Below are 15,109 nucleotides of genomic sequence, written 5' to 3'. Positions count from 1 at the left end.
AAGCTCTCTAGTCTCACAGATATCATACATACTCTAGTTATAGGAATTAATAGATGCAGAAGTGATACATAAGAGACAAGAGAGGCATCTCATCAGAGTAGAACTGACTATGGAGCAGCTGGAGCATAAAACCTACTACCTCCCATGTACAGTACTGTAATATTTTACTATAAGAAAAGGATGAACAGTATAAGACATCTGGACTTTATGATAGGTAAAAGTGAGGGTTACACTTTGATGTAAAACACTGTTATTGTATAAGTTGTGGAGGGTGAATCAGAACTAACATAGTAATATCCATATAGTTCTCATCACTAAGAGAATTACAATGGTCTCGCCCTCATTCATCCCATTTGTATATAAGCATAGCAAATGTTATGGTCATTGATGTAAAGTCTTGGAATAATACACTGTTATTATATTTAGCATTTGCTATAACTTTAATGTACTGTATGTAACTTTAAAATTGTTTTGCATATTTATGCATACTTTGTTGTATTGCTATGTATTTGTAAAGCATTAACCATTATATTTGCTTGTTAGGTTTATGATAACTTAGTAAATATATAAAGTTTTAAAATTTATCTATTCATGTGTTTACTTACCTCGGAGAGTGTGGAGAATATCATATGTCATATGATTTTAGGTAAGGTAAAGAAACATACTTACCTCAGGCTTATCCAGGCAAGCCTTAATACTACATACTATCCAAGCCAATGCATAATAGGGTTTTCCCAAGTAGGCCCACACTACTATTGATACTTGGGTGGAGGCACTGAACTGATAAAGAAAACATACACCACTTAACATGATTTAAGGGTGGGTAAAACAAGATTACATAGGAGTTAGTAACCTGGTGTCCCTATAGAGGGTAAAGGGGGGTTACAGATTTAATGCATAAGAAAAACTGCAGGGGTATTAAAAAGACCAAAGAGCATAACTAGATATTCGTAACGCCCAACCCATGTATTAAAGGCAGTCTTCCACTCATCACCACTGCATATTCTAATGAGATTATATGTGCCTCAAACTTCAAGTTTTGTAAATTGTTGGTTCCTTTGTTCTGATTAAATAGCTCTGTGATGAAGGTAAAGGGATATCGATTCTTGATAGTTATGGTAATTACGAGTCTGTTATAAATGCAAGGACAAAGCCCTGTCCTCTTTAAACAAAGAAGCTGCTGCATCTGCTAGAGAAGGAAATTGAAACTCCTCTGTAAATTCTTTTTAATATAATCTGACATTGCTTAGGTTTCTGAGAGAGATAGCACAGATACACCGGCTATGAGAAGGACTTCCATGAGAAGGACTCTTCAGTGGAACTAGATCGATAGGATAATCCCAGATTTGATGAGAGGGGTAAAACTTCAGCTTGCTGTGTACAAAAAACATAATGGAATTTAAGATAAGAAAGGGATAAAGGTTTGAAATTTGACAGAGTGCAGACCAGAGAATTTGAGGAGTCCCGAACCAACTGTGGATAAAAGTATTGGAGCGAAGGTAAACCTAAAATCACTTGGCTAGTTGCCCTGGGAATAATCAAGGAGATTTTTTTTTCAGAATGTAAAGCCCCAACTTGCAGTTGCATTGGTGGAGTTTGAAATGGAATAGTACTCCCAGGGATTCTACTATCATCAATGGCTTTAAGAAAGATGGGTAACTGAAGAGATTTCATGGTAATGGCCAACATAGAGGCTAAAGGACCAGAAATGAAATTCCCTGCTGCCTCAGACTCCAGCAGAGCAGTAAGACACTGTTCCAGCTGGATACTCTTATGCAATGGTAATGGAGCAGTCAAGTAATTTAGAACTGGTGGAAAAGTGTGAAGACTTTCCAAATTTGGTCTCTGGCATTTCTGGAGCATTCAGGGCAGATGGCAAGCAAATGATCTGAACCAGCAGAGAAGAGATCAAGCTTCCCTCTAAACCTCCTTTATAATTACTTCAGAGATAGATGTAAATGTCCCAATTGAATTGGTTCTTCAGAAACACAAGTCAGAGCCTGGAAATGCAGAGCAAATCCGATTCTAGACCACTTTACTCTGCCCTTCTCCTGTGACCTTTCACGAACATGTAGATCTGCTTTGTTGCACAGGAAAATCAACTGACCAAGGGAAGTGAGTAATTCACAAGTGGCCAATTCACCCTTGATCATGTTGGAGAGGCAGTGCCAGGAGACAGCTACAAAATGTTAATTGTTTCATTGTAGCTCTAGAGATAGAGTATGGAATTGGATCTCATACTGTCCAACAGTCTAGATATCCTGCTGAAAGTGAAGGATGTTGGATGTAAAGGAGGATGCTCAACCTGGCTCATTGAATTTCCTACAAAGAAGCCAGAAACTTGATACAATTCTTAATAATAGGGTCAGATCTTTCTCAATGAGGATACACCCATATGCCACCTTGGTTCTATCAGAAGGAAAATTAACTGGCTGCAATCAACCAGATGACCCTAAAACATGATGGAAACCCCAGCATGATTTAGTGTCACCATCATACTCTGCTGGAGTAGGAAAGCATAAATTAGAAACCCAGAGCCATAGAAACATCAGGAGTAGCCATGTGAACGGTGAAATTCGGTTAGTTAAGGTTACTTGGTGGTAGTCCATCCATGTGGGATGATCGCTCTTGAAATAAGTGCATCGTTTGGGCCTGTGCAGCTTCTTACTTCTCTAGCCTTTACACCACTTTTTACTGGATCTATTTTCATAGTCGGCTACCTTGCAGGATCCATGTTTGGGCCAGAACTTAGTATTCTACATCAGTAGAAGGCAGTGGATCTTGAGACAGTTTACCCAGGTTATATTACTTCCCCAGAAGCACGTAGTCAAAACAAGGTCCTGGTCTTCATATGCGACTCTCGCAAGGAATTTTGGTCATATCCAACAGGTTGTGTGTGCCTCTCGGTTAGCACTGGCAAAAATAGGGAGATAAAATGGGAATGCAAAACTGGCTGACAAATATAGAGAAAATGATAAATAAGGAATACACAACAGGCACAGGAATTGGGATCTATAAATGTATTAGTGAAAATGTTTACTAAGAGCAGTTGTGTGCAGCAAACACACCACGCAAAGTTATTTCTGCTAACACATAGAAGCAATCATGATTGTGTAAAAAATTTAATTTATTAAAAACACAAAAAAATAATGACGAACAGTAATCAATTGCAACAATTTGAATATTTTCCAAAATGGCTTAAGGTGCATACACACTAGACGATGTGCTCACGATGCAATCGTGAGCTATTTCCCTTGAACTCATCCCGCCACTCCAGGACACAATGTGCACGATCTAAAGATTTGCCGATCTAAAGTTCGTGCAGGATAGCAGACAGATGCTTGCACGGATCAGGGAAATCCATGATGCATGCACCTGTCCCCCCCCCACAAAAAAAAAAAAGAACAACCAGCTGGGGCTTTGGAGACCCAGTGTTGGTTGTACAGAATACAGTGGACAAACAAAGTAGGGGTCCCCCTGTATTTGGCGCAACCAGCACTGGGGTCTGATCTGGTCCTGGAAATACAGGGGAAAAAATGCATAGGGTTCCCCTGTATTATCCAGAACATGCACCAGACTTTCTAGCGGGGGGCTAATGCCACAGCCAGGGAAGCCCTTTCATCATGTCCCCCAGCCGAAGTATCAACCCTGACCGCTAGTCAGCCCAGGCCAGGGAACCCTGGGGAACTTGGGGCCACCCAATAAAAGGGGTCCCCCTCTCCAGGGCACCCCAGGCCTAGGCTGATATCTCGGGACGATCCCCAACACCCCTGGAGCGGTGGGTGCCGGGTTGATAATGTAGTGCATTTCAAAGTGTTAAAAATATTGTCTTTTGCTGTGGAACTACAGGTCCCAGCAATCTTCCCCTGCATGCTGGTACTTGGTGAACCACAAGTTCTAGCATGCGGGGCATTACGGGCCCACTACTACCTGTAGTTCCACAGCAAAATCAATATTAAAATAAACACAGGACACACACACTCTACAAAGTAAAAGTTTATTAAACATACATGCACACACACTATCTCATATACTCACCTATGTATCCCTGAAGCCCATCAGTCCTCTTCTCCAAGTAGAATCCATAGGGAACCTGTAAAAAAAAAAAAATCCATACTCACCGTCTCCTATGCGAAGTTCGGCTCCTCTTCGTTCCATGTAGACAATTCATGGGGTCTTGGCAAAACAAACAAATGCAAATATGCGAGTCACCGAACACAGTACCATCCTCTATGAATGGTACTTCCCGAATGAGAGCTCAGCAGCAGGATTTCACTATGGAAACCCTACCGATGGGCGCTCATTGGCTTAAAGAGGCAAGCTTTTCTCCTCTTAGCCAATGAGCAGTTCCCACCACAAATGTAATTTAAGGTTACTTTCGCGGGTCTCACCATTGACTTCAATGGTGGGAACCGCTCATTGGCTGAGAGGCGGAAGGCTCGCCTCTCTTAGCCAATGAGTGCTCAGCACCGGGGTTGCCATAGTGGTGAAATCTCGCCGCTGAGCTCTCATTCAGGAAGTACCGTCCATAGAGGACGGTGCTGTGTCTGATGGCTTGCATATTTGCAATTTGGCCAAGACCCTATGGATTGCCCTACATGGAACGAAGAGGACCCGAACTTCGCATAGGAGACGGTGAGTATGGATATTATTTTTTTACAGGTATATGGATTCTACTGGAGAAGAGGACCGATGGGCTTGAGGGATAAATAGGTGAGTACTGTATGCAAGATAGTGTGTGTACGCATGTATGTTTAATAAACTTACTTTGTACGGTGTGTGTTGTTTATTTTAAAATTTAAAATGTATTTTGCTGTGGAACTACAGGTACCAGCGGGGCCGTAATGCCCCGCATGCTGGTACTTGTAGTTCTCCAAGTACCAGAATGTGGGGGAGGCTTACTGGGACAGAAACACAGAAAGACAATATTATCTCATCTATTTTTTTACACCACACTACACTATTAGCCTGGCACCCACCGCTCCAGGGGCTATTAGCCTAGGCCTGGGGTGACCTGGAGAGGGGGACCCCTTTATTGGGGGGGTCCCCAGCTCCCCAGGGATCCTGGCCTGGGCTGACTAGCAGTCAGGGTTCATGCTTCGGCTGGGAGACCTGGTGAAAGGGCTCCCTTAGCTGTGGTATTAGTCCCCGCTAGAAAAAGTCCACTGCTGGTTCTGGATAATACAGGGGAACCCTATGCATATTTTCCCCTGTATTTCCTGAACCAGATCAGAGTACAATGCTGGCTGTGCTTAAATACAGGGGGACCTCTACTTCATTTGTCCCCTGTATTTTGCACAACCAGCACTGGGTCACTAAGTCAGGGGCTGGCTGCTCTTATTGGGGTGGGGGGTGGCCACGCGTTTTTTTTTTTTGTCCACAGGTTATTCATTTTTTAGACACAGATGCAGGGATGGAGATCCGTCCATGCATCTGTGTCTTCATGCTTGCAGCACAGGTCTCCCTGATCCATGCCTGCAAGCATCATATGCGGATCCAAACGACATACTGTACAGGCATAAACACTGTACGATTTGCCACCGGATCATGTACAAGATTGGTAGATCTTGCCTGCAGTAGGCAAGATTTGAAGATGCGATGTATGACCAATGGGTACGCGCATCGGCATAGTGAGTGGACACATGATTTGGATATATTTTACACGATTTGTTGTTCCGATGCGTCGAAATCAGGCGAATTGTGTAAAATATCACCTATTGTGTACGCACTTGCACCAGTGCGATAATTATTAGTGGAAGTTTTAAGAAATTCACTAGTCTCCAATTATAATCCATAATTAATAAATTTGGACAGGTGGGCACTGTGCAGTAGTCTTAGATAGTCAGATGTGTGTCCTGTGTATATAGCAATGCAAGCAGCTGTAATATTGAATATTGTGACTCACATCAATGAATCAATGTGAGCTCCATACCACATTAGGTGGTACTTGGGATATCCAAACACACTAGTGTCTGGCACAGTGTGTGATGGAGACTTTCCGCACTATCACAGAGGTATGTGCCAGGTCACAAACGAGAGTCAAAGGCCAAATGCAGCTCCATGAGGAAGCCAGTTCCAGATGGTAAGGAACAATGTGTTACTGCATGGGTATGCCAATCTGGTTAAATGTAAGCCACTACATAGCTTCATGAGCAGAATGTAGGATAAAAAAATAAATAAAAAGACTACCAATACACACAGGAATGGAAGCGGTAGCAGGATGTTGGAGGCACCAGGAAAGGGACTGAGCTGAAGTCAAAGATGCAGACAGCAAATGACAGCATAAGTACTACCTGCACAAGATGATGACCTAGGAGTTGTGAAGCATGAGGCATCGGAGTGTTACCCATAGGCAAAAATAACAAATACAATCTGCAAACAGCATAACTGGTCTGAAGTTACGTGTGGAGAATCTAAGGACACAAGTAGCCAGGGGATCAGTTTCCACTAGGAAAGACAAAGAACTGGCAATAAATACTAGAACCTGGAAGGTTTAAAAAGCCCACCCAAGATGAAGAAGCTTGGTGATTGGTTAAGCCCGGCCACAAGAATGCATACCAGCATGGCTGCACGGAGCCTCATCTAAGATGGCAACCCGAATCCACAGAAACTACAAGAGACCAGCACACCAACTTGTAAGAAGGACCCCACACTACACCAGGACTGCTAAGAAAAAGCCATGGTCCGTGGTCTGTGACAGATTTACCCTTGGATGCTTTACCATGGGCAGTTCAATGTGTACTTGTTGAAAACTGATAGAGAGGAACAAAATAGAGAAGAGATGAACATTAAACATAACATTTAATAATTAGGTGCTCAATTGGACACAACTCAAGATGAGCCAGCTCAAAAAACACTAGCATTTGCTCAAGGATTACCAAGTATGTCTAAATGTATTCTCTTCAATAGTGTAATGGAAGTGTAGGGATAGCGCACAGATGTGGCTTAACAATGTTAGCAGTAAATTCAAATGTCACATTACCCCAAGTGTGTACAATACAATAATGTAATGAATTGTTTTATACACCAGAGACAATAGTGTCTTTACAATTAATGATATTTTAAATTCAAAATATAAAAACACTATCAACACAAGTTGCCACGGGGTGATGTCGTTTATTCTGGCCTCCCCACTTTAAACATAAAAATGAGACTTATTTCCTTTATTTAACCAAAACTAGAATCTACATATGCTTTCACAACCAATTGTGTCAAATTACAATATTAACATGTCCAAATTGTACAGGCATAAGAAAATGCAAGTCAATGTTATTAAAAGTAAAAAAAATTTGTATTTTAATTGTCTGGAATGTCAATACATGATCCAGAATTAGGATTTCAATTCACTGAATTTAATGGCCTAGACCAAACCATGAGTAACAGCTCCAGGCCATCATTCCTGCTCCACCAAACTGTATAGTAATCAATATACATTAAGGCACAGGTTCTCAAACTCGGTCCTCAGGACCCCAAACGGTGCATGTTTTCCAGATCTCCTGACATAATCACAAGTGAAATAATTAGCTCCACCTGTGGATCTTTTAAAATGTGTCAGTGAGTAATGACTACTCCTGTGCACCTGCTGGTTGACCTGGAAAACGTGAACTGTGTCGGGGGTCCAGAGGACCGAGTTTGAGAACTAATGCATTAAGGCAAAAAGCTTTCTTCTGGTATCCGCCAAACCCAGTTTGGTCCATCAGGCTGCCAGATGCTTAAGCGCGATTTATCACTTCGAAGCACACATTACGAATGCTCTTTAATCCAATGGCAGTGTGCTGACACCAGTTCAGCCAACATATAATCCAAACAGCTCCCGTTGAACAGTTCTTGTGTTAAACATTTTTTTGCTTGTAGAGGCAGGTTTGACCTTAGTAGTGAGTGTTGCAAATAAGGACAGACCATTTTTAAAAGGTTCAACAGCCAGCAGTCCCATTTTGAAAACTTATTTAACCACTCCTCCGTAAATGAGTTTTTTGTTGCATCTAGACATTTACACAGTAAAATCACTTACAGTTGACAAGAGAAGCTCTAGCATTGCATTAATTTTACAAAAACAAATAATGATTTTGAAGGAGTCTTGCCCACATTTTTAGGACAGTATAAAGTAAATGTTGAGGGTTCAGAACCCATGCACTTCTTTATGCACCTATTATCTGATACCATGATTGATGACATTTTTCACAACACAAATTTGTAAGCACTCCAGAAAGGGAAGGAATATATCGGTCACTGACAGGCCACACATTGAAATGCTTTCTTGGGATAAATTTGGTAAAGTCTATATCAGATTTCCCAGATCCAGAATGTGCTCTGAATTTGAAGAGACTCTCCAGTACCTTCAGTTTGTAGGCAATTATTCTCAACCAGGAACCAAAGACAAACTTGTCAAAATGTGGCCTGTGTTAGACAAACTGAAGGCATCCTTTAGTGGAGCAGTTGATACTGAAGAGTTTCAGTCTTTTTGTGAGCAAATGATTCCCTTCAAGGGCTGTCAGTCCATCAAGCAGTACATTCCCAAGAAACCCAAGCCATGGGATTTGTAGGTGTGGGTAAGAGCAGGAACATCTGGGTACATGTATATATTTGAGATGTATCAGGGAACAAGTGGAGACAGGGATCAAGTTACTGCACTGGGCACGTGTGGTTCTTCGCTTATGTGACGACATAAAAAACAAAAATCACAAGGTATTTTTTGATAAACTGTTTTTACCATTCCTCTTCTCCAAGAGTTACGCAACCAGGGTATCTATGCAACAGGTGCATGTAGAGTTAACAGGCTGAAGAGAGCACAATCAAAGCTGAAGAGCTGTAGTTTAACACAGCGAAACGTGTTAAGGGACTGGCATTTCCCTTTCCCACCCACCCAGACCAATGGGAGCCATCATTTGTTTTATCTTTCTCCTATCTGTAGAAGATTGGCACCGCAAGATTACCATACCTCTTACCATTTATGACATCAGCCGACTGGACTTGGGATTTATATTGTGACGATCAAGGAGTTGTCCCCACATCTCGCCAGCTGAAATACCACATGCCCACTGGGCCAGAGATACAGGCTGCAACGGCAGGAGAGGCAATCCCACATGCCATGAGCTGACTGACTCTGATACATGGTATATGGCAATAAGGGACTTCAATATACCCAACGTGTCTATTTGAGGATCTTTGGATATGAGGTATCTTGGATTGTTACATCTTGCTAGCATTGTCTAAGGACCACTATCACTCACACTGGAAGTGGTTCATGTTGACCTAAGTTCATTTTAAAGAGAGCTCTCCATAAGGTCACTAATTTAAAGACTCCCTCTGCAATTGCTCATTTATCTGGGACTTTATTTCCAGAGTGGGAAAGTGATGTTTTAGTAAATTTCTTCTTGATTTTTATTCATTTTTATATTTACTTATTTTTTATTGCATGATATATTATTGTGTACATCATTATTGTATGTGGCGCTTATATTTATATGTATTAAAGTAATTTTGATTCATTTTACCCTGTTCAGCCAAGCGCAGTATACATTCTTTTTTTTCTATCCCTGTGAAATCAGGTTCAGTGTTGGAAACCACTGGCTAAAGCTTATGTATGCAAAACATGCTAATAGGTGCCACAATGGAGCTTGTACACGTAAAGGACTTTCACCATGATAATAGGCACATTTTTACGTGGATGCATATTGTCTACTCAAGTGGACACGTGTATAACCTAGTTTTATGGTTTATAAAAAGCAAAAACTTTGTTTTTATTAATCTTCAGGGCTTATAAAAACATTTTTTTTTTAAATCTTGCATTAGGTTACTATAATTCATGCATGAAAGGGTTAAATAATTTCTTAAACAAGGACATGATCGAAAGTGAAACAAACAAAATAAATTATGTGAAATATAGAGTATACGGACAGTAATAGGGCTCAAAGAGGGTCGAGTTGGACACATTTTGTGCCAAAAATGCTTGTATAAAATGTGTCATAAAAAAAAAAAAAAGATGCATTTTGTGCAGGTTGCTAAGCTGGATGCAACAACATAATTTATGAATTACATTGCAGCTAAATCTATGGTTTCCCAGGCAATGACCAATAATTTAAGCCAGGGTTCCTGCCATGAGAAGTTCTCTTGTTGTCCATGTCATTTTTATTTTTGATTTTGAAGAAAGGAGAATCCCCCCACCCCACCCTACACACACAGACAGACAAAGTAAATGAATGAAAAAGGGTTTATGCCTGTGGAGTGTTTATTGAAAAAGTTTGTGTTTTTTTATACTGGTATCTGTATTGTTTCCAGGGTCCTAAGCAGCATCCTATGGACAAGATTTAGAAACATTTCTGCAGCAGCAGTCATAGGGGGTCTATTTACTAAGCTTTGTTATGAGATGAAGGGAACGGTGATAAGATACCAGCCAATTAGCTCCTAACTGTAATTTTTCATACATAGCCTGTGAAATGACAGTTAGGAGCGGATTGTCTGGTACCTTACCTCCGTTCACTTTATCTCCTAACAAAACTTTGTAAATAGAACCCATAGTACCTTAATGAGCAGTGGGGCAGTCAAACCCGAAGATTTGGTGCTGCTGAATGATGGCATAAGTGAGGGAAGGAAAAGCACATGAGGTAAGAGGGCCCTGCTCGTGAGAGCTTACAGTTTGAAGGGGAGGGGAAGATAGACAGGGGTGTGCCTAGTGATTTAAGGGTTTAGATACTAAGCGTCAGGTTCCAGATCAAACATACAGGAGAAATATATCAAATATTACTATGGTTACAGCAAATATTAAACATATATTTGTATCAGATTAGTAGAGCATGGTTTAATATACAGTATTGTTTGCACAATTACCAATTTACCAGGAAGCAGACATTCATATTATATGAAAAATTTGACTAAAAGACATAGAATGAAAAATGCTTTTGGTATTAAGTCCAGGAAATGAGAATACATCAATGACATTAAACACACCGCACATTAAAACATAGTAACAGGCAATTATTTAAAACAAAATTCTAAAAATAAAGTGAAACATGTAGACCTGGCAGCTGTAATCCTCCGTATATTTAGAAACATTGATGATTCCCCAACAGTGGTTTTACTCTGCAATGTCTTCAGGCTCTAGACACGAGTGACAGCTGAGCTTAAAAAGCAGAGTTTTGAGATGATTGAAGTAGACAGAAAAGAAGCCAGAGTATGCAGATGGTTCAGAGAAAGAATATACACCTGCAGCAATATAGACCAGTGGATGAAATGGAAAAGATCAAATACGTTTTGCTTAATGCAAGCAGTCATACAGATAGAGTGCATGCTGAAAGGCTTATGAGATAGGAGAAAAGACAAAGGGATATGCGAAATGATTCAAGGTGGTGTTAAATATAGTAGTCTCTTAAATATGAAGTCTCCATTAACAAAGGACTACATGCTATTAAGGGCTAGTTTACAGGAGGGTTTTTCCTACTTTCCAATATTACATTTTGAATGTTCTGAATATGGAGAGACAATGAATGTTTTAACAGCCCCAGGACCATTCACCCATGTTCACACACATATTTCCACAGTCAAGAAAATAAAAAAAAAAACACAATGCAAAAAAAAGGAAAAATATTCCTGTATCTCTATATGCTGCCAAATGCCACATTTGATTGAAACAATTCTATAACATTGTCATCCCTTTAATCTTAAGATGGGTACACACTGACAGATATATTGCCCGATCAATTGATCAGCCAATATATCTGCTGCCTGTCGGCCAGTGTGTACCCGCAATATGTCGGTGAACGTCGTCGTTCACCGACATCACATTGGCTGTGCTGCACAGCCGATGGACAGATATGTCTGCAGACATGTCCATCGGCAAGTGTGTACAGGCTGTCTGCAGACCGTCCGTACACACACAGAGCGGCAGCCACGGGGAAGGGGATGTGACTCGCCCTCGGCCACTGACCGCGGCCAGACACAGAAGATGGCCATTCAGTGTGTATGAACGACCATCATCTACAAATATATCTATATAGTGTGTACCTACCATTAGATGCCGTGTTTGTGTACATACAGTGCCTTGCAAAAGTATTCACCCCCCTTGGCTTTTTACTTTTTTGTTACATTACAACCTGTAATTTATTTATTTTTTTAATCTAAATTTTATGTGATGGATCTGCACAAAATAGTCTAATTTGGTGAAGTGAAATGAGACATATATATAAAAAAAGAATCTTTATAAATAAAATTCAGAAAATTGGCATGTGCATATGTAATCACCCCCTTTGCTATGAAGCCTCTCAAAAGTTCTGGTGCAACCAATTACCTTCAGATGTCACATAATTAATGAAATGATCTGTCAGTATAAACACACGTTTTCTGAAAGGCCCCATAGGCTGCAACACCACTAAGCAAAAGGCATCACACCAGGAAGACCAAGGAGCTCTCCAAACAAGTCAGGGACAAAGTTGTTGAGAAGTACAACTCTTTGTTGGGTTATAAAAAAATATCCAATCTTTGATGATCCCCGAAGCACCATCAAATCCATCATCATCAAATGGAAAGAACATGGTATCACAACAAACCTGCCAAGAGAGGGCCGCCCACCAAAACTCACAGACCGGGCAAGGAGGGCATTAATCAGAGAGGCAGCACAGAGACCAAAAGTAACCCTGAAGGAGCTGCAGAGTTCCAAAGCAGAGACTGATGTATCTGTGCATGTGACCACAATAAGCCGTACACTCCATAGAGCTGGGCTTTATGGAAGAGAGGTCAGAAAAAGCCATTACTTAGTGATAAAAATAAGGAGACACAATTTGAGTTTGCCAATAGGCATGTGGGTGACTCCCCAGATGTATGGAAGAAGGTGCTCTGGTCAGATGAGTCTAAAATTTAACATTTCAGCCATCAAGGAAAACACTATGTCTGGCGCAAACCCAACACATCTCATCACCCCAAGAACACCATCCCCACAGTGAAACATGGTGGTGGTAGCAGCATGCTGTGGGGATGTTTTTCAGCAGCAGGGACTGGGAAACTGATTTGAGTCGATGGAAAGATGGATGGTGCTAAAAACAGGGATATTGTTGAGCAAAACCTGTTTCAGTCTGCCTGTGATTTGAGACTAGGACGGAGGTTCACCTTCCAGCAAGACAATGACCCAAAGCATACTGCTAAAGCAACATTCGAGTGGTTTAAGGGGAAACATTTAAATGTGTTGGAATGGCCTAGTCAAAGCCCAGATCTCAATCCAATTGCGAATCACTGGTCAGACTTGAAGAATGCTGTTCACAAGCGGAAACCATCCAACATGAAGGAGCTGGGGCAGTTTTGCCTTGAGGAATGGGCAAAAATCCCAGGGGCAAGATGTGGCAAGCTCATAGTCTTATCCAAACCGACTTGCAATTGTAATTGACGCAAAAGGTGGCTCGACAAAGTACTGACTTTAGGGGGTTGAACAAGTTATGCACGCTGAAGTTTTCTGTTATGTTGTCCTAAATGTTGTTTGATTCACAATATAAAAAACCCACAACTTTCCACCTGGAAATGTATTGGGACACTCCCCAACGAATTCCTAGATCCAAGCAAGTGTGTATACGCACGCCGTGGTGGTCGCTAATCCTTCGATAATCGACCGAGTAACTCCTATGGTCGCACAGAATGTCCCCGGGAACTGAGACACTGGCTCCATGTTTTCTGCGTACAGCAACACAGGTGTAGGTTGAGACACATCCCAAAAACTGTCGCTACATTTACGCATTTTTGCTGCCATTCAGCAAAACCTCCCTAAAACGGCCCCCGTCAATATGCAAAAAAATACTCACTGCGAGCGACATTGCTAAGGTACCTTGACACGTGCGCAGGAAGACCATGACGCATGCGGAGTAGGCCAATAATCGTTCAATTACGTAAATATCAGCATTGCGTACATATCTGAATCAGGCCCATGGCATCTACTCTCCTGCAAGATTTGACTTAAATATCCATGCTGGCATCTGTCTGGTGCGGCAATACATCGCCTAGTGGACCACCTGCATTACTTGTCTCCTTGCTAGAGAAAACATAAAACAAATTTGTGCTTGCATTTACCAATTCTTTACAATAGTGTATAACATTGCTTGATGGAAGGACACATTGTATTCATTACACTTTCAACTTCACATTAGTTTTAACGAATGCACTAGGAACTTGTAAAATTAACTTTATGAAAAAATATGTATTCTTGTTTAGTTGTACGCATTGGGAACAAAATACTTTACAAAGCAACATGACGTTTAAGTGATGCTGTAGATCAGGGGGCCGACAAATATTTGTAAAATCTAGGAGCCAGCTGTACAGTTTAGGGGCTAGACCACTGTGTCTGGCCAAAATATACTAAAACTTGTACAGACTACTACACATACTCCTTAGGCAGCATCTAGATCCCCTTCACGGAGCGGACCCTGACGTTATCAGTTACTGCCCAACGTTATTCCCTACTATCCATGTGGACATAGAGGGGGAATTCAATCTTGTGGTGAGCAAAGTGAGCCCGCAAGGGGACAAATTTCTGTCAATGGCTTTTATGGGCATGGGACTGCACTTCCACCCTCACTGCATGTCACTTACAGGTCCTTACCACTAATGGGAAATATAACCTACCATGCTCCTTACCTAGCCCCCAATTCATAGTGCGCCACTCACAGGAGGGCACCATATTTATAAGTGCATCACACACAGGAGTACCACATAATTATAGTGGCCCACACACAGGCGTGCCCTCTATTAGTAACAATATTATAGTGGAAGGACATTCTAATAGAATATAAGTAGTCACTCACAGCTCCCTGGAGGACATACTCTCTACCTCCCCAGTCAGCAGTACTGCAACTCCCCAGCGGTCACACTTCTACTCCCTGCTCTCAGTGCTGCAGTCCCACGTGGTCACTCGCCTCCACTGTGCCAGTGTAACACTATGTATAAAATATAGGGACTGCTATAAGTTATAACTAACTGTAAGTTCAATACGTATATGTACACTAATAATTTACATATATTTATCTGGTAAAATTCTATCTATCTTAAAGAAAATAAATAAAAAGAATAAGACAAATATATATATATCTATGTTTAATATGCTATTTAATTTATTTACAGTGTTCATTGCCTATGT

This window comes from Taudactylus pleione, unplaced genomic scaffold (genome assembly GCF_031769625.1).
Source record: "Taudactylus pleione unplaced genomic scaffold, aTauple2 ptg000041l, whole genome shotgun sequence".
Classification (NCBI taxonomy): Eukaryota; Metazoa; Chordata; class Amphibia; order Anura; family Myobatrachidae; genus Taudactylus; species Taudactylus pleione.
Note: the sequence above shows the minus strand (reverse complement) of the source record.